The 20,158-nt window shown below is 46.5% G+C and overlaps 1 protein-coding gene and 1 pseudogene across 2 annotated transcripts in view; both read left to right on the top strand.

The window, feature by feature from the left end:
• LOC126547166 (neural cell adhesion molecule 2-like) overlaps nucleotides 1-20,158 on the top strand; it is a 458,110-nt gene that overhangs the window by 269,761 nt on the left and 168,191 nt on the right. The gene's annotated exons all lie outside the window — the stretch shown is intronic.
• Nucleotides 18,702-18,876, top strand: LOC126547476 (U2 spliceosomal RNA; annotated as a pseudogene).

The raw sequence follows: 20,158 nt of genomic DNA, 5'->3' as shown, positions 1-20,158 counted from the left end.
GCACTGAAAATAGATAACCGGATGAAGAGGGTGGTGCCGGCGTCTGCGATTGGTCCGCTTTCTCTTACTTAGCTTGGGGTAGCTCGTCGACAATCGCGGCGGCATGCAACGGAAGCTTAAGAATAACGCTAAAACGGATCCTCAGCAAAGAAGAGTTGGCAGTACGAGGTCGTGCAATTGCCGAAAGTGCTCGGAAACGTTACACGGCCACGCAGAAAGGTTTATTACACGCAAATAGACCCATCTTCTCCGGCAGGTGCGAGTAGCCAGTGTGTCAGTGATCGGCGGCAGCCATCTTTTATTCCTTACGGAACGGGGCAGCCTGCTGCTATTCAGAAGAAAATTCAGTTTTGTTTGGCATATTAACACATCTTTAGCACGTACACGTCACGTTGACGCCGTAAGTTGTTGCGGTTTTGTGACGTCGCGTGACAGGCAGGTGAAGTGGGCGCAGCCCGAAAACTTTTGTCCAATAGCCGAGGGCTAATGGCGAAAAGGCGTCGGATGAGAAATAACTATTTTTCTTTTGTTGGGTCCAATTATGCATAATCAGTATGCACACGTCATATCAGATGGGGAGCTATCGCAGTTTTCGTGACGTCGCGTAACAGACAGGCGAAGTGGGAGTGGTCCAAAAATGTTTTTGACCAATCGCGGAGGGCTGATTGCAGAATTGGAATAGAAAAGTTTGGAATAGTTATACGTTATAGCGCCCCATGTTCCATCATTTCCCTAGCTTTCCCGCAACGACCGCATGCTTCTTCTTGTTGTACCTCGCTTTATATTTACGTTTTCTAAGGCATCCTGATCTCGCTTTGAAAAGTAGAGCTGCCGTTTGAGTTGTCAAAAATTGTTCCTTTCATGATTTCCTTTTTATCTCTTAGGTAGTTACTCATAGCAGGTTTCTTTTCCATTGCCGCCAGCAAGTAGGTTGTCTCAACTTCTGTCACTTTTTGTTGGACGTTCTTCGCTGCCATGTTGCTTACTATACCGGTCGCATACTTCCTGATAAACTTCCTAGTTATGTTCTTCCTCTGTGAGCCAATGTTTTTTCCTGTACAAATGCCTGATCACTCTCGCAACCCATTTACTTTCTTTCGTATTCCTCAGTCGTCCTTCGAAATCAATTTCACTCTTCCTCATTTCCCTCACTATAAAACTTGTAAAGCCCATATTACCCTACACAGCTTCATTTGTAGCCTTCCCGTGAGAGCCCAATGCGAGGCGTCCCACTGAGTTTCGGTTGCCATCGAGTCCTGATTGTACCCCTGACTTCAAGCAAATCGCCGCATTACTATATCTAAGCCATGGAACCATTACATCTTTCCACATACCCCGGCGCACCGCGTACACTGTAAAGATATTTACACCCTTAAGGGTGTTTTCTTTTCGCACGGATAACACCCCTACCCTTAGGGCAAAAATTTGTTGACCCTATTCGCGGAGCAGTTTGTTCTAGAGAAACGAGATGGCGCTTTCGACAGAGCGCCGCACGTCGTTGCAGCGACAACTCACGAATACGAAACCATTACCGCTTCCACCTTGCTTCTGTGCGATCAGCTGTCGGAAATGCAACTCAGTTTTCGGTAACGCAGTGTGCTCTAATCATGCTGGATTTAATCATGTAGATTGAAGGCGTGTGTAGTAGTTGGCAGCAAAAATAGTGACTGGGAAATTAAGGAATCGAGTGAATCTGTGTATCCAAGTTCGTGGACTGTTGCTGCAACTTTTACCGGTACTTCGAGATGTATGACGTTTTTCGAGGATACTGAAATTGGCGCATCCGCCAGCGTTGTATCGCTAACCTTTCACGAAAGTGCCTAAGCCCAGGAACGTCGGCAAGAGTGAGTGTCGCTCGTTAAACAATGGCAAAGGGAGTAAGGCCGCTTCCTTCATAGTACGTTTCGCGCACAGTATCTACTCACATCTATCCCAACTGGCACGGAATCTTGCGCCCGCTCTATCGCCAACGTGTTAATAAGTGAATGGGCGCACACTGGAATATATGCGCACCATATACGCACAATAAACGACGGACTACATCGATAGTGCACGAAGGGACGAAGCTGAATATTCCATGACGATCTACAAGAAGTAAGCGAGTTGCTAGCGATAATGTATCTTTGCTACAATGTATTACAATGGGCAAAACGAATACTTTTCAAGCCTTGCACTCAGCAACGATAGATCTATTGGAACTGAGCACACCCGCAAGCGATTGGGCAGAAATGATCAGATAGTGACTGCACTAACGAAATTTACTGAGTCAGAAAGGTGACAAGCTGCTGCTTCAAAATATTTACCAAATAAAAAACGAAGAGGAAAACACACTAATCCTGATTCAATTCATGAGTGGAAAGTTTGGATAGCATAAAATGCATATTTAGCCTCGCTTTTAAAACAAGCACCATATGTGCTACTCCCGCCAGCTCCCAAAGCGCTTTGTCATGTTTTCTGAAGCTGGGGCCAAAGCTTCGTGTCGTCCACCCAATCACCGTCTACGATATCTCTCGAAACCGAGGTTTGCTAAGCCGCACCGGCGTCATACACATCCATTGTAAACGCGGAGGCAAATGAGGCAGTTGAGGCCAGCAATGGACGCGTCACCACGTGATCAAACATGGCAGCACCCACGAGATCGCCGCGAAAAGGGCCAATAAAGGACAACAACGGAACCCTAACTAGACGTGCGATGACAAATGACGTAGTTGAAAACTATGTAATCATTCTGACAGCCTTTGGTGCACAAAAATATCCGACAAGAGAGTTTCATATCTATCCCTGTGAAATTCTCCTGTCGAATATTTCTGCGCGCCCAAGACTGTCAGAATGATTACATAGTTTTCAACTAAGTCTTTCTCACAGTACGTGTAGTTAGTGCTCCGTTGTCTTCCTTTAAAATTTTTGCAAGGCCCTAACGGTAGGAGTGTTACCCGTGCGACAAGAAAACACCCGTGAGTGTGTAAAAATTATTGGAGCAGAGCTATTTTATCCCCATAGCGCTCTGTGTTTCATTATGACTGAATTTGTCTTCCCGTCTGCTATTATTGCTTTTTCCTGTATTTCCTTATATCTATTACCTTCGTTTATCCATACAACAAGGTGTTTGTATTCCTCTACACGAGGTATTACTTGGCCATGTATTGACACTGTATGTTCACTGTTTTCATTGAATGCACTACATGCTGATTTTTTAACGCTAAATTTCAATCTTAAATTCTCATCTTCCTTTCCACACACAGCCAGACGGTGCATATATATCACTTTGCTTGTTACCAAGCAACGCAATAACTTCCACATAATACAAACCTGAAAGCTGCGGCTCTACTATTGTGTTCGCCTGTTTGTAGGAGAGATTAAACCTGATATTGATTCTTTATAGCGCCCTCTGCATCCTTGCGATGTATATCACAAAAAGCAACGGGGATAAGGGGCACCTCTGTCTCAGTCCCTTCGTGATATCAACTTTCTCCTCACTCCTCCTCCTTTCCCATTCAACGCAAACGGTATTTTTTTATCTAAATCTCCCTCAAAAGCTGTATACAGTCGTTGATTAAGCATTCCCTTTCCAAAATATCCCATCAAAATGCTGCAGTGCACATTGTCATAGATTGTAATGTCCAAAAAAGCCACATATAAAGGTCTCTTTTCTTCTCTGGATATTCCAATACACTGAGTAAGAATAAATAGGTTATCATCCAGACGCTTACCGATTCTGAATCCATTCTCTAGTTCGCCGAATATGCCTTTATGTTCTGCACATGCTTGCAGTTTTAATTTAATCGCCCGCATTGCTAACCTGTATATTACCGATGTAATTGTCAACGGTCTGTATGAGGGAATAGTATTTTTTACGCCCTTACCTTCATAAATTAAATTCATTCTACTTTGTCTCCAGATGCCTTGTATTTTCCTATTTTGTAAGCTTTTTTTGTATTGCTTTCAACGTAACTTCCTTGATTTTTTGTCCTAGATAATTAATCAGCTTAACGGGAGCCTGGTCTAACCCTGTGGTTGTGCTCTTAGGAATTTTGCCTTCAGCTTTGTTCCAGTTGAAATTTTTCAGCACCACCTCCTTCTCCATCTGGTTCTCTTAATGCTATACTTTTTTCTCATAAACCACCTAGTCATTGCCTTGAAATGATTCGGCTGTTACTTGTGTATGTAATTAAACACCAGGTTCGCTTCCAATTTGTTTTCATATTAGTCTACAACATGTTTTTGTATTGTTTCTGACTTCCTGTCTAAAAAGTCAATATGGTTTCAATATATTATAGGTGTCGCCTTCTTTTTGTCGCGTATTTCTGACGACCAGCGTTCACTTTCACCTTTAATCTTTGCTTCCTTTGACTTATGATGATGATAATTTACGGTCATGATGATGTCACAGGTCAGAATATGATTACATGGCTGCTTATCTTGAAGCATATTTGACACGTGCTGGCACTACGTGTCTACATATTCGCGTTTCTGTTATTATCATCATCAGCCTGGCTACGCCCACTGCAGGGCAAAGGCCTCTCCTATACTTCTCCAACTACCCCGGTCATGTGCTAATTGTGGCCATGTTGTCCCTGCAAACTTCTTAATCTCATCCGCCCACCTAACTTTCTGCCGCCCCTTGCTACGCTTCCCTTCTCTGGGGATCCAGTCCGTAACTCTTAATGACCATCGGTTATCTTCCCTCCTCATTACATGCCCTGTCCATGCCCATTTCTTTTTCTTGATTTCAACTAAGATGTCACTAACTCGCGTTTGGGCCCTCACCCAATATGCTCTCTTCTTATCCCCCCCCCCCTTAACGTTACACCCATCATTATTCTTTCCATAGCTCGTTGCGTCGTCCTCAATTTAAGTAGAACCCTTTTCGTAAGCATCATTACGATCATTATGGTGACAAATAGTCACCTAGCCTGCTTGAGTTACTCAGGTATGCCATACATGCTTTACATTCGTGCACTCTAGCAATACATCTGTTTAATATTTTTCCTTTCCTCAAAACCTATCTATCATCCTTGTACCGCTACCGACGCCTGTAGGAGATCCTGCCTGTCTGCAGTGGCGTCCCTAGCGGCAACTTCCGTCCCTATAGTGAACTTAGCGTGAAGTCTTGTGACCAGTAATCGCTATATTAAAGGACTCTGGCAATAGTGACAGTAAAGGAAGAAATTAATATAGCAAACGTTTTATAGCTTGAAGGTAATTGTATACAGATTCAAAAAACATCGTCCAGAACCTGTTACGTAGGCCCTCCCTTCCCCTATCCCAGAGTGAGCTTCTGTTCCTAGGCCACGCCATCAGCAAATCTGGAGTCTGCCCTGATCCGCAGAAGACAGCTGCAATGGCAAAGTTCTCGCAGCTCATCGACAAGAATGCAGTGCGTAGATTCCTTGGCATGTGTGCCTACTACTACAGGCGCTTTGTCAAGGACTTTTTACGCATCGCTGAGCCGCTGACACCTCTAACCAAATGTGATGTCGAGTTCAAGTTGGAAACGCCGCAGGCCGACGCATTTCAGGAACTCAAAAGAGGCATGCAGTCGCACTTCGACGAGGATGCCGATACCGAAATCCACACTGACGCCAGTAGCCTAGGCCTCGGCGCCATCCTAGTCCAGAGCAAAGACGGAGATGAACAGGTGATAGCTTACGCTAGATGGTCGCTGTCAAAAGTGGAAGGCAATTATACTACGACCGGAAAGGAATGTCTCGCCATCATTTAGGCTGCAGCGAAATTCCACCCTTGCTTATATGGCAGGCCGTTGAAAGTCCTCAGCGAACATCACTTAAAGGACCCTTCATGACGCCTGGTGCGGAGCAGCCTCAGACTGCAAGACTATGTCATCAATGCAATCTACAAGTCCGGACCAAAACACTCTGATGCCGATTCCCTATCCCGCGCCCCCATTGACCCAACGCCGCAAGACGACGAGGATGACGACGCGTTTGTTGGAATAATAGACGCAGAAGACTTCTTTGAACAGCAAAGAGCGGACCTGGAGCTTAAAGACCTCTTCGAGTATTTAGAAGGGAATACCGACGTTATCCCTGGGTCATTTAGGCGCGGATTGTCTTCGTTCGCGCTTCGGAACAACGTACTCATGAAGAACTTCTCACCAGTCCGCGTCAACTACCTTCTCGTTGTTCCGTCAGCGCTGCGTCCAAAAGTACTGCACGCCCTACATGACGATCCGACCACTGGACACCTCGGATTCTCCCAAACACTATCGAGGATACAAGAAAGGTATTATTGGCTGCGCCTGACCGCCGACATCGCCCGTTACGTCAAGACATGCCGAGACTGTCGGCAACGCAAGACACCACCGACAAGCCCAGCGGGATTACTACAGCCGATCAAGCATCCTTGCCGACATTTTCAGCAGGGGTGCTATTCTCGACACGCATGGCGGCTGCACGGCCGCCATTATGCCTCTCTCGCCGTTGACTCTCTGATTGGCCGTGGCGAGCTCACGTGCCTTGAAATTTGTGCCGGGAAACGGAAGTTTTGCGAAATGTCATTTTGCGTTCTCATCAAGATGACGAAACGTGACGTGAAGCTGCAAATTTTATGGACTAATACATTTTTTTGGTCCTTGGCAGATATATTGTGATGTTAGTGCTTCAAAAAGAATGTGAGCGGTAGCGTGCAGAAGCCAGTGCAATGCATCTGCAATTGCGCGAATATGTGGTGGCGATCCAAGATATGCGCCATGCCAGCTTGCTGATTGGCTGAAGGAATATCTCGTGAGGAGCGTCACAGGAAGGGCTGTTTCGTAAACGTCATTTTGACGATGCGTGACGTTGCGCTGGGCCGCCATTGCTGAGATTTTCCGCCATAATTTTTGCTGCGACGAGCCGCGCGAATTATGCTAATGAGCAGCCATATGCAATGGCAGCCGAGAGGAATGCGTACCGCCACATTTTCCCCGTCGTTTGGCGCCACGAAAAACTTTTGTTCATAACGCGTGCTCATAGTATTTGCATCGCTCTCGGGTGGTGTTGGCATTTGTGTTTGGGGCCATCATTTTTCAAAAGAACGCGTTTATACGAAATACTATTGGTTGAACTTAGCAAGCTTTCGGCACTGTTGTCCACTTTTCACTGCTGCATTTGTATTGTAATCAAGATTAATGCCTTTTCGCACAATCAAAAGTTATGACAATGGCCTTTTTCTAATTTATAAAAAGAAATGTACGCAAGGGGGCGCCTTGAAGTTTCCTCCCGTGGTGCGAGTAACCAGCGAAATGAACAAGAGATTGCAGCGCCGGCGCTTGCGTCGCGCTAGTGGATATCTCTGGCGCGCGCAACGCTATCGGTGATATTCGGCCGTTTCTCAGTCAGCCGAGTCGGGCTGAGTCACTTGCGTTTCATGAGATAGCGATAACGTGACCTAGAACGTGCGCGCATCACCCCTGGTAGGTCACGTATGTTGTCTCAAGCAAGAAAACAAGCGCGTTGGCGCCAACATGCGATGACTCATTCCATTTTTCGGGGACACGCATCCTAGCTATTGAAGCAGACGACGGCTTGTACGCAGCAGACGACGGAAGCGAGAAGCGTTTTCGACGGAATAATCATATGCTTTGATATAGCTGCTTTATTTTCACTGCGGAGGAAAACTGTTTTGCTTTACTGATAACGCTACATTCATGCCTTCATTTCAGTTTCTTAGGCGAAACGTCAAGTTGGCGTCACGTTACGTAAGCAAAACTGGGCCACCAGCGCCATTTTGTTTGCGTCGCGCCTACGTCACGCACCGAAGAAAATGGCGGAATGTCCAGAATAGCGCCCCAGATCGGGATAGATTTGCTGGGACCGTTTCCGACGTCAACATCCGGAAATAAGTGGATCGTCGTGGCGACGGATTACGTCACAAGCTTCGCTGAAACTAAAGCTCTGCCGAAAGGTAGCGCAGCCGAAGTGGCGAAATTTTTCGTCGAGAACATCCTGCTGCATGGTTCCGCAGACGTCCTGATCACCGACAGAGGTACGGCCTTTACAGCAGAGCTAACCCAAGCCATTCTGCAATACAGCCAGACAAGCCACAGGAGGACAACTGCCTACCTGCAGACGAATGGTATCACGGAGCGCCGCAACAAGAGCCTCGCCGACATGCTAGCAATGTACGTCGACGTCGAGCACAAGACCTGGGATGCCGTCCTGCCGTACGTAACGTTCACTAGCAACACGACGTGGCAACAAACAGCACAGAGCACACCGTTCAAGCTGGTTTACGGCAGGAACCCGATGACTGCTCTCGATGCCATGCTGCTGCACGTCTGCGATGAAGAGAATCTTGACGTCTCCGCCTATCTCTAGCACGCCGAAGAAGCCCCAGTGCTCGTCCGCATGCGGATCAAGAACCAGCAGAGGACCGACAGCCGACACTACAACCTTCAACGACGCTACGTCAAGTACTAGCCCGGCGAGCGTGTTTGAGTTTGGACCCCGATACACCGACGAGGACTCAGTGAGAAAGTATTGCGGCGCTATTTCGGACCCTATGCAAGATCATCCGACGTATTACCGCACTGGACTATGAAGTCGTGCCAGACGGCATTTCGCATTCACAGTGGCACCGCGCACGATCTTACGTGGTCCGCGTGGTGCGTCTTAAGCCCTTTTACGCACGCTGACGAACTTCTTTATTTAGTTGTTTCTTTGCTACGGGTGTTTTTTTTAATCGTTACTTTTGTTTGTTTGCGGCATTGGGTCGATGTTTTTTAAGAGGGGTTATTGACACGTGTTTATCTTTACCGAGTGACTACGTTTCACCGCCTAACAAACGTTATCGCACAGCGCAGGACGCGCCTGCATGTATCAGAAGTTTCTCGAATGTTATCTATGGTTCTATCCGCTGTCTGTTGTCACCGAACCTTGTTTAATCTGATTTCATGTACGCCCAGCGCGATTGGTGTAGAACTTTCTGGAAGACACGCGGGCACCAGCGATTACTCTGGAACCTTCGATGATTGATATATAAAAGGCGATGCGCTTTATCCGCTGATCAGATTTTAGACCATCGCCAACTGTGTTTACCGCTGTCGCCATTCTTTGAGTGTAGCCTGTGTTTGAGGGCACAAGTTCGCCCTATAAGATGCTAGTTTCGTCATTCCCAGTTTCGCTGCTTTCTTCACCGTCACTACCACGTGACGTTGATTGGTTTAATTTGCAAACCGTAGTTTTAGAGTACTACTTTAAAACCCCTATTAAGCATCACTCAATAGCGAGAACAGTAATGCCATCACTTTACAAAAAACCTTCACAGCTTGTTATGTGTTTAGGCAGATCATTATTATAAATTAAAAACGAGTCAATTGAGCATCGAGCCCTGCGGCACGCCCTTGTAAGTAAATATAAAATTATATGAGGCTTGAGAAGCATGGACTGTCTGTTCTCTTTTAGATGACTAACTCTAAAGTTATGGTAATGAGCTACCGATTATGCCTGATTAAATTAATAAAATTTGTAGTACATGTGATGCAATCCTATTTGTCTTCTCTTTCTCTCTATTAGTAAGGTAGAACCAACCTAAATTTTAAAAAAACATGAGCGAATGAAAACACGCGAACAGGGTGGCTGGAGGGGTGCTAGCGGCATAATTTTTAGTTATTATACCGTAGAAAATGACTGTTTACATATGGCTAGCAAGACTTTTCGTCAATCTTCAAAGATAACGCATACTTTTTCCTTGCTTGCATGTTCGTATGGAGAGCTGCCAAAAAACATGGGCGGCCAAGTCTGTTTTTCTGTTTATTTATTTTTCAATATTTACTGTAAACAGAGAATTCAGGCCGAGAAAAACGGGGAACAAAAGAAGAAAGCAATTAAATGGAAATGGAAAACCAACTTTCATAAGCTCGATTGGTTGGAAGACGCTTCGTTTTATAACAATGTGAAAAATACGAGCTGCTTTGCAAAAAAATGAAACAAAGCATTTCAGTGGTTGTTCGACCGATGGTGGTACACTCACGTGAAGGTGCAATCTCAACAAAGCGCAGACCTATGCCCAAAATGTCCCGCGTACGCGAAAAAATTTGCCGGGTGGTGAAAGAAGCTGTTCCCCGCCGTGCTCTTGCCCGTTTATTCAGCGCTCGTGGTTCCGGTAATTATACGCTAAACTGCTTCAGCTCGTGCACTCTGCCGGGCAGCTTGAGAAAACGGTCGACTCGGCCTTCCCGGAAATGCGCGTGTGCACACGCAAAGTTTTGGGCGGTGAAAGCCCTCCCGCAGAAGGTATGCTACAAGTCGGCCGCGCACCACTGATCATTCTCTCTCGCTCGCTCTGGCCACCGAGGAGGGCCATCTCGGGGAGCGCGTGCTCTCGTTAATTGAGGCGACCTCTCCGGCGTTACTTCTTTCTGGCCCTTGAGAACAAGCACACATGCACTTCAATCGAGTGGCGTCCTAAGCTTTGCACAGCGCGAGAGAAAGGGCCGGCCGTTCTTCGTTGCACGCGACTCGCTCGCATAAACCTGCCGGCTTACGCGTCCGCAATCGCAACTGAGCTCTGCCTGTTGGCGGGCGCGTGCCGGTCCAGCCTGCGTGAACTGTAACGTTTCGTGAGTCCCGCGTGAGAACTTAGTGGTTGCCTCTCTCTAAAGCGCCAGAGCCAGACTCACGGAAGGAGCCGACGTCGTTCGCTTTGCATACGCGTACGATGGTAATATCTGGCACCAGCGCCGCAAAGCATATCGCCTAACACGCCACGAATGGACGCCATTGAATTAAGGTGTAGAATAGTCCGCATGCGAATTATCGCGAGCAGTGAACGCAGGGCTGCGAGTGGGAAAGAATGGGTCTCCTCCTTTCTTTTACTTCGGTCTAACTCCTTTTTTCTTTTCTGAGGCAAACTCTCCTAATTAAATTTTCCGCCCTGACGACGAACGTGCGCGTACGGAAACGTAGAGAAGCGGAGCAGGCCAGCAAGCGACGTGTTCCGCTCTCCTATTCGCCGGCTTTGCGGCAAATGGTGACTGGCGGAGGGCGAGATTGCATGGAACTCGGAGCGCGAGAGCCGATGACTGTGCACAAAGACCGCATAGGGAGAGAGACGATGAGAGAAAACAAGAACATGGAAATAAGCGTGCAGGAGGTAGCTGGTGGGAGGTGGGGCAGCTTTACATTGTATGCGGCAGATTTGGGAAAAAACGGCTGGGGAGTGGGGGGGGGGGGGGGGAGTGGATATAATTTTCTTCGACTGTTCGGAGTTGTTCTCTGGGCCTTTTGCTTTGTTCTGCGGGGAGAGAGGTTATGCATTTGCAAGTCCACCTCGGAACATCTTAATTAGAAACTGGCTGTGAGCGTTCCTAATCTTGTTTAAATATGCGCCGGGATGCAAGATTGCGGGCGTTTAGAAAGAACTTGCTAAGGGACCCCGCACACGGCACGGTACCGCGCCGTCGCACACTCACGGTCAAGCAAGCTTCCCAGGGGAAGGGAAAAAATGAGCGAGCTCAAGGAGCACTGTTGCTTCTCGATCTGCTGTGCGCGGTTCGGCGCGTGTATAATGGCTATGCAAAAATTCTTGTCCCACTTTTCCTCCTCGCCCTCTTCCTTTCCTTCCTCCAGCTTCTTTGAACAACGAAAAAGGAAAGAAATTCTCGGAACGTCGGTCTGAGATAAACGGCGGCTTCTTATGGCTATTAAGCAAGAACGGGAATCACAGAGACGCACGCCGCTCGTCTGCCTTTCCCTCTCCGCCTCTACTCTCCGCGCAGTCGCCGCCGCCACACGAGCGCCATCATGTCCCCGCCTTTCTGCAGTATCGGCGCTGCAGCGCGATTCACAAAGAGAACATAGGTAATGAAGTCAGGCGGTACGCATTTTCGGAGCGATCGCCTCCCGACCAATTCAGCGTATGCGTCTGATGTTGCGAAGTAAAGCCGGAGAAACCTGCGCGAAGTTCTTTATAAGATAAACGTAACTACGATAAAGCGCGCGAGGTTTCCGCTCTAGAAATTTCACTCCTCTTTAGCCTTATTGTCGAATAACAAAAAGAAGTATTTCTTTCTTTCCCTTATTTACATCTCAATTTATATACGACTTACGTTTACATGACTGAATTTGGATTCTGTAGCACAAGCTATTGAGGTGCCCAGGCAATTGGCACCGATGCCTTCGGTTTCTTTGCTGCCCCTGAGTTATAGCGCGCGCAGTTTCACGCCACCAAAGAGAGATAGAATAAACGCTGAATGATCCGAACCAATGAGAAAGGTGCTTCTTTCTTCATCCAAAGTGGGTGACCTTAGTCCTGGTAGCTATTGGCCTTTGCTACTTCCGTGGCCTGGTTCACCAGCTTGCGCTGGTCCTCCAAGTCTGAGGCCGCGAGCATGTCTTGCCACATTCATGCCACACACACACAAAAAGTTCAATATTAGGTGCTCTTATGTTTCTGAGGTTTCTGTTTAAATACGCGAGCCTTAGCTGTGCAAATTTATTGACTACGAAGTGACCATTGCCCCATACAGAAATCCACAGTGTGGGCATTCTACACGGGGTCGCCATATCTTCTGTGATGCATGGTGTAACACGTTATAACTTGGGCAGAAAATAAAAAAATAACAATAACAATTAGAGCTATATTTGCAGTTTGCATGTTAGAGACGCAAATTTGCCAGTCTTGCGGAGGGCTTGGGTTAATTGGTGTGCCAAAATGAACGCAAGCACAAATGACGCTTAACGAAGCGACTTCCAAATTCACGCCTCAGCTCTCGGCGTCGTCATAGCGCTTTAGCGTCGCCTGACCAAAGCCAGTGGCTACACTAGCATCGAAAGGGCTGCTCTACATTCAAAAGTGAAAAAAAAATGGAACTTGTCACCACTAGTGGTCTTTTACGGGACTCAGCGGGTCCAAACAGACGAAAATAGCGGTGCTGCAGCATGAACCAGCAATTCAAGAAATTAAGTTTTGCCTTTACATTGCCTCAAGCATGATGGTAAGTAGCTCGACAACACTGCCCACAAGAACGAAGAATGGGCACTCGCAAAGCGCTACGCTCTTGTGCGCCCTTTCGTCCCACTATACAGAGTGTTTTAGAGCGCAGCTCTTAGGTGCACGTTCCTGCGCTGAGCGTCGGCGTCCCTCGGCTCAAGTTAGCGAACGAGCACAGCGAAGGATGAAAGAGCGAGCGCAGAGTGCAGCGGGGGATGAAAGAAGGGGAGAGCGAAGAGAGCGCGAGGAGGAAAGCAGAGGAGGAGAGTCTGGAGAAAGGGTGAGGGGGAAAGCAGAGTGCCGCACAAGACGTGCTTCAGGGCGGCAACCAGGCATGTGGCGAGCGCACCCACCGGTACCATAGGTGGAAACAAAGCGCTGGCGTGGGCTTTGGACCCACTGCGCATGGGCAATGGCTTCTCAGCTAAGTAATGCAGAAATGGGATTCGGCGAGAGAAGGAAGCGCATAGTATTGATATACGAATACAGCAAACGAATTTCTGGCCCGCCGTGGTCGCTTAGTGCTTTACGGCGTTCTGCTGCTTGCAATGAGTTGGTGGGTTCGACTGCAGGCGGTGTTCGCTGCATTCAGATTAAGGCGGGATGCAAAAACATTCCTTTGGCTAGATTTGGGCAATCGTTAAGGAACCCAGGGTGAATAATAATCAGGAGCCCTGCACTACGCCGTCTCTCATAGTACCTGTGTTGCTTTGGTGCATTAACACCATTAAATCAATCAATCAATCAATCAATCAATCAATCAATCAATCAATCAATCAATCAATCAATCAATCAATCAATCAATCAATCAATCATCCCGCGGCAAGCGCCCATCATTGAGCGAGCACATAATTTTTATGCAGGCAATGAATACAGCTCAGTTTTCTTTCAGTACCTGCGAACTAGTACATAAATGGACGTACGTCTAAAGCGTCTTGCCAGAAAATTTGCTGCAAGGAAACAGCGGCGAAATGCAAGTTATACCCACTTGAATTCTAATCACTACTCAAGGCAGATGCGGAATTCTAAGGAAACATACAAGCTGAGCATGCGTGGTGATGCACGTCTGTGTTTATGTAGTCATTAATGGCACCAATTTTCGCTTGCAAATGAGTCTGGACTTATTCGAACGTCGCGATTAGAAATTAACAATAAAGAACATTGCGGCGGCACAGATGAAACAGATAAAAACATAAAACCTTAGTCAATGCTGAGGTTCCAAGTATCGGCATATACTGAAGGTGTTTTATGTTACAGACACTCATGCCTCATTATTGACATTGCTTTTTATACCGGGTGTTTCAGCGAACAGTTCCAAATATTTTTTTCGATTACATGTGGCAGATAGCCCAATTCTAGTCCATGTCCTGGTCTACTCGAAGAGGCGGACATTATTTGCACAAAAAATTAAAATCCACAATCGAACAATGAACAAAAATTTACTAATTAAGTTTATAACTACTTACCTTTTGGCATACATTGCAATTTACAAATTCTAGCCGGGGAGTTTGAGGACAGGCGACGACAGTTCAGACTTTTTTCCGATTCCTGGTACACTCAAACAACTGTCTCTGCTTCTTCTGCACGAGAGGTACGCGGACAGTGAACACATTTATACTGATGGTTCCACAAACACCCAGTGTTCGTCCGGTGCTGTGGTTGTCCCAGCAAAAGCTATTACCATCAGCTTCAGGACTGACCACCCGACAACGTCGACATCTGCTGAACTAGCTGCTCTTCGCGCTGCACTCCGTTTCGTCAGTCGGGAGCCACCTCGACAATGGTCCATCTTCAGCGACTCAAAGGCAGCCCTACAATCTATACTATCAGCTCTGCGTCGCGGGCCATTCGAACAGCTCGTATTCGATATTAGATGCCTACTCCATACATCACAGGAGAAAGGACACCACGTGACGTTTCAGTGGCTGCCAAGTCACTGCGGCGTCACTGGAAACGAAGACGCCGATAATGCCGCTCGGGCAGCTCTTGAAGACGCACAAGAAGAGGCCATACCGCTTTCACGATCCGACGCAGCTAGCAGACTTCGAGTGCTTGCACAGGAGATGACGCTCTCTTCATGGTGCACACCAAACAGCCAGACCAACCAGAGCAACCGTCAATACCACCTGCCCTCTTTGATGCATCTCTATATGCCAACTGGACTCCGCCGAAGCGAGGCGACTCTGCTTTATCGCTTATGGTTAGGGGTGGCTTTCACGAAATCTTACTCATTCCGCATTGGAATGGCCGACAACGCTCTCTGCAATGCCTGTCTTTGCGAGGAGACGCTGCAACACATTCTGTGCGACTGTCCTGAATATAATGTTCAGCGACAGTCCCTGGCATCCGTTCTCGCGCACCTTGACACTAGACCATTGTCCCTCGACACGATTTTCACATGCCGCCGACAGAAGACATCGCAGGTGAAGGCGACGAAGGGACTACTTCAGTTTTTGAAAGAGACGGGATTGGACAAGCGGCTCTGACAGTGTTATCACGTACAATGCCAGATTGATGGACTCTACCGGACGATGTTTGTGTGCTGTGCTATGTGCTCTCTCTCTCTCTCTCCCCCTTCCCCATCTTTCATCGCCCCCATCCCTCTCCCATGTGTAGGGTAGCAAGCCGGTTACGCTAAACTGGTTAACCTCCCTGCCTTTCCTTCTCTACTTTTTCCTTTCCTTCCTTCCTTAGCCGGGGAGTTCGCAAGGCGGATCCACTTGAAACGAAATCTTAGGATGACACGAGTTTCGAGATAATGATTCCCGAACTTTGCGGAGAAATGCATTTTATTTTTATTATTTATGTTATTTTTATGTTTCAATTAAAACGACGTTTTGTTAAAAAAGTAAGTGGAACGACAATGCATTTTTTTAGCGCACGTTTGACGGCGGATATGTCGTCAATGGTATCATCCACATAGTTCATTTCAAGTGGGTGTGCCTTGCAGCTGCACCCACTAGAATTTGTAAATTGCAATAAGTGCGACAAGGTTATTAGTTAAAAACTTAATTAAGTATTTTTGTCAAGTATTAGATTATGCATTTCAATTTATTGTGCAAGTATTGTGCGCCTCTCCGAGTAGACCAACTCATGGACTAGAATTGTGCTATCTGCCACAGGCAATTTTTCCAAAAAAAATTTGGAAGTGCATGCTAAAACACCCTGTATACTAACTTGCATTAAGTAATAATTCAATATTTCATTATTTTAATTTAATAGTTTAGTGTTATGGCAATTTAGTAATTCATGATTCAATGTTTCTTAAGGCTTGCTTAAGAAGAAAATATGCAGCTTTGATAACTCGCCTTTCCCGTCCGTTTTTGGCCCCAGAGAGTAGCACCTAAACACAAAGAAGAGTATTGCATGGCTTTGGAGTGATGAAAAAATGTATTGAGCCTTGGTCCTTTGCTCGTTGGCCGGGCTGCATGCCCCGCTTTCTCATCACGGTTTTCAATTACGGAAACGGTTCACACAGCCAGGCATTATTCGGAAGCACACGCGGTTATGCCACTCATTCGCACCTCTCCACCGCGGGGCGAGGTGTTTCGCCTTACCGTGGGACTTAAGGCGAAAACGGGAAAAAGTAATTTTAAAGGATAAACACTAAATTGGTAAGTCAGAAGCGGGCTTTAGTGGAAAAAGAGGGGTGTTCGCTGAAGCGGCTCGTAAAATAAGCAAGGCTCACACAGAGACGACGGCCCATTCAAAAGGTCGTGCAGAGACGTTCAATTTATCAGGAGTCCCTCACGCCCACGATTCACAGAAAGGCCGTTGAAATGTTAAGACCATAAGTCCATTTCGAAGCAGTTGTTGCTGCCCGCGTTTAATTGCTCGACAAGACTGGGGCATGGCAGTGTTTCTTGAACTGGAAGCTGTCGGCCGCATAGGAAATTCTCGGTCGAGATCAGCTGAATATAGTATCCGTGATTTATAGAACAGGACCTTCATTCATAGAAAGCTCTTACGCTAGACTAATTTGTAGGAGGACATTTCAGGCAATACTTAGGCTGGACATATTATTAACCAAGGCAATCGGCCAATGGCATAGGACGAGTACGAAAAAGATCTTCGTGGATTCAGCCCCAGGTTTGGGGCAATATGCGTTATGTTAACAATCGTGGGGTTGGGATTTCATCAGAATAAATGCATACAGTGTAGGGTTGTGCTAATTTGCAAATAACAACGTTACAATAACAGCGACAGAAATAACCATGAAGAACTGCGTGCCCCGTGAAAGAATATGTAAAAATTCATACTGATACTTTGCCAAGAAGCTCACGCTATAGGAACACAGACAATGATACGAAAACAGTAATGCACGTAAAATGGAAGAAGGCAATCGATTTATTTGGGATGACGGGTAACTGGATACATTTAAATGCGCCAACTTTTCTTTGATATTCATGTCTATAAAAAGGAAAGGGGACAATGCTTTCAAAAGATATGGAGGTAAAGTAGGAACAGAGTATTGAATGCTTATGTTACACATAAAAGAACAGCAGTTGGAAGCGTAAGTCATAAAAATAAATAGAACTTGCTAAAACTAAACCAAATAATTATGTTTATCATTTGACTTATTCCGATTGCGTAGCTGGACTCACTCGCACTCAGACTTGCCAGAAGCGTAGCGAAGCCAGGCTCTCCACGTATCAGACTCATTAAAATTAAGCCGAGCCACACTCATGGGACTCAGACTCATCAAAATCAAATTCAGGCACGTTCACTAATGCATGCTCACGGAATCACATACTCACGAAATGTTGGGCTCACACCTACTGAGATTAATGGAATCATGCGCGTTAATAACTCCAACTCGCCTACACATATTCCCTTTGGGCTGATAATTCAGTTGAACTGAAAATCCTGAGCTTAGTAGAGGGGCACTTGATCGACTAAGAGTTAGATATAGGGCCTTACAACGTAAAACTATTCAAGTATATTTTTTAATCCAATCATGACATAAAATGTGAGAACCGCTGACGTAAGCATGAGACGGTCGCCCTCAGCATTGTTTAACCAACCAATCAAACATCCTCCTCGTTTATAGTAGGCCACCTGTGTTTGATTTCAAAGCAAATAGCATTGCCTACTTTGACAAATTTTTCCTATCTAATTGAGCGACAAGAGGCGAGGAACACGCCGAAGCGGAGAGGGTTTTGATGGAGCTGAGCGAGTGCAGTGAAAGTAGATAACCGGATGAAGAGGGCGCCGCCAGCGTCTGGGATTGGCCCGTTTCCCCTTGCTTAGCTTGCTCTGGCTTGTCGAAAGTCGCGGCGGCGCGCAACGGAAGGTTACGAATGCCGCTAAAACAGATACTCATCGAAGAAGAGCTGTAAGAGTGATATCGTATTGCGCCGAAAGGGCTCGACAACGTTATACTAACACGTAATTTTTTTTATAATACGCAAATGATTCGGTTCTCCCGAGAAGATCCTTGCAGCCAGCGCCAGACCGATCAATAGGCTTCTGTTCCTTTTGTAACGGGCAGTCTACGACTGTTCCAAAAAATCATTAGCCATTCCACTGTATGAAGGTGGATCACCAGAGAAGCTGTTTAGCATACGACACAGAGGCGACACAGAATTTTGAACATATATATGGACTCATTTAGCGTGATCTTTATGTAAATTCGCGTGGACGACGGGACCGCCGCCCCGAGGAACCGGAGGATACTCGACAGGCGTCGCCACCACGGGAGGGCGGAAGGAAAGGAGACACGCAAGTGTTTGGAACGCCGACAAAGAGAGGGTGGTGCAAACATAGACATGGCCGACGCAGCTCAAAGTGTAGTATCTGTTCCTATTAGCCTAATATCTGATACGGGTTGTACTTGAAGCCAAGATATTAAACTTATTTTTGCAAGTTGGTGGAGTAAGCCCGCTTTACTTCCACTGCGGGTCGGCCCGGTATTGCGCTATTTTCGGGATCATCCCACGGTTTTTGGTCTACGGACGTCGGTCCGCTGGAAACTAGCCATATACAGCTTCGCTGTAAAACAGTTCAGTTTTATTTGGCTTATGAATGCATCTTTAATCCGTTCACGTCACTTTCACGGGTTGAGTTGTCGCGGTTTGTGATGTCGCGTGAGATACAGGCGAAGAAGGCGCAGCCCGAATAAATTTTGACCAATAGCGGAGAGCTAATGGCAAAAAAAGGTGTTGAATAAGAAATAAATATTTTGCTTTTGTGCGGGCTAATCATGCATAATCAGTCTGCACGGAACATATCCGATGGGGAGTTTTCGCGGTTTTCGTGACGTCGCGTGACAGACAGGAGAAGTGGGGTTGTCCGAAAAATATTCTGACCAGTCGTAGAGGTCTCATTGCATAAATCGAATAAAAACAAAATTGTCTCCAAACCACGCTGTGAATATGGTTGGACAGCGAAACTGTAAACGACAACTAGAACGATTACCTATTGCGACGTAGGTTGAAATTATTCACGTTGAGACATTCCCATGCACTTTACTTAATTATTAGCGTAAGATGTTTCGACGGCCTGCGACTTGGCTGGCGCCACTACTTCATGCACCTACAAAGAGTTAACCATGGATAAGAGAAATTGGCCGCGTCTCGTATGCACGCTGTTCTTCAGGAGTCCTCACTATACGAAGCCAACCCATAGAACTGTCACAACAAAAATCAGTTGCTACGTGGGCTCTTCCTTCACGTACAAAAGTGTACTTACGTTACTCCCTGCTTCGTATGCTACAGTCAAGCTGCCGTCGCCCGTGGCAACTTGTGCAACAGTATTCTTTACCGGGAAATGTATGCAGGGGCACTACGCGCTTCGCACTGCATGTAGGCGCAGGAGGACCTTATCATCAGTTATGTAGTTTGGATGCATGCTTTGCATTTGTTCTTTATTGAAACGCATACTGTTCTGTATGTTGTATGCGCGATTACAAAGAATGTATGCACTGTTCGCTTCACTTTGCTGAGTGCTCGTAGGGGATATGAGCCATTGCATTTGGTGGTATGAGCAATTGATGATGATAGTTTTCTGTCGAAGTTACGCCACGAAGAAATCTCCAGGATCCCAGCCATAGACTGCTTCACTGCAACAGTATGGAATAGTTTTACTTTATTGCGCCCCTACAATACGTACATAATGGCGTAACAATGGGCCGTTCTTATGAATTAATATGATCTTAACATGCTTCCAAGTCTCTTGTACACTTGACGCCAACGCAGTGTGTATAAGTGGCCGACAGTTTCTCTAC

The sequence above is a fragment of the Dermacentor andersoni genome, chromosome 1 (genome assembly GCF_023375885.2).
Source record: "Dermacentor andersoni chromosome 1, qqDerAnde1_hic_scaffold, whole genome shotgun sequence".
Classification (NCBI taxonomy): domain Eukaryota; kingdom Metazoa; phylum Arthropoda; class Arachnida; order Ixodida; family Ixodidae; genus Dermacentor; species Dermacentor andersoni.
This window is presented reverse-complemented; position numbering and strand designations above follow the sequence as displayed.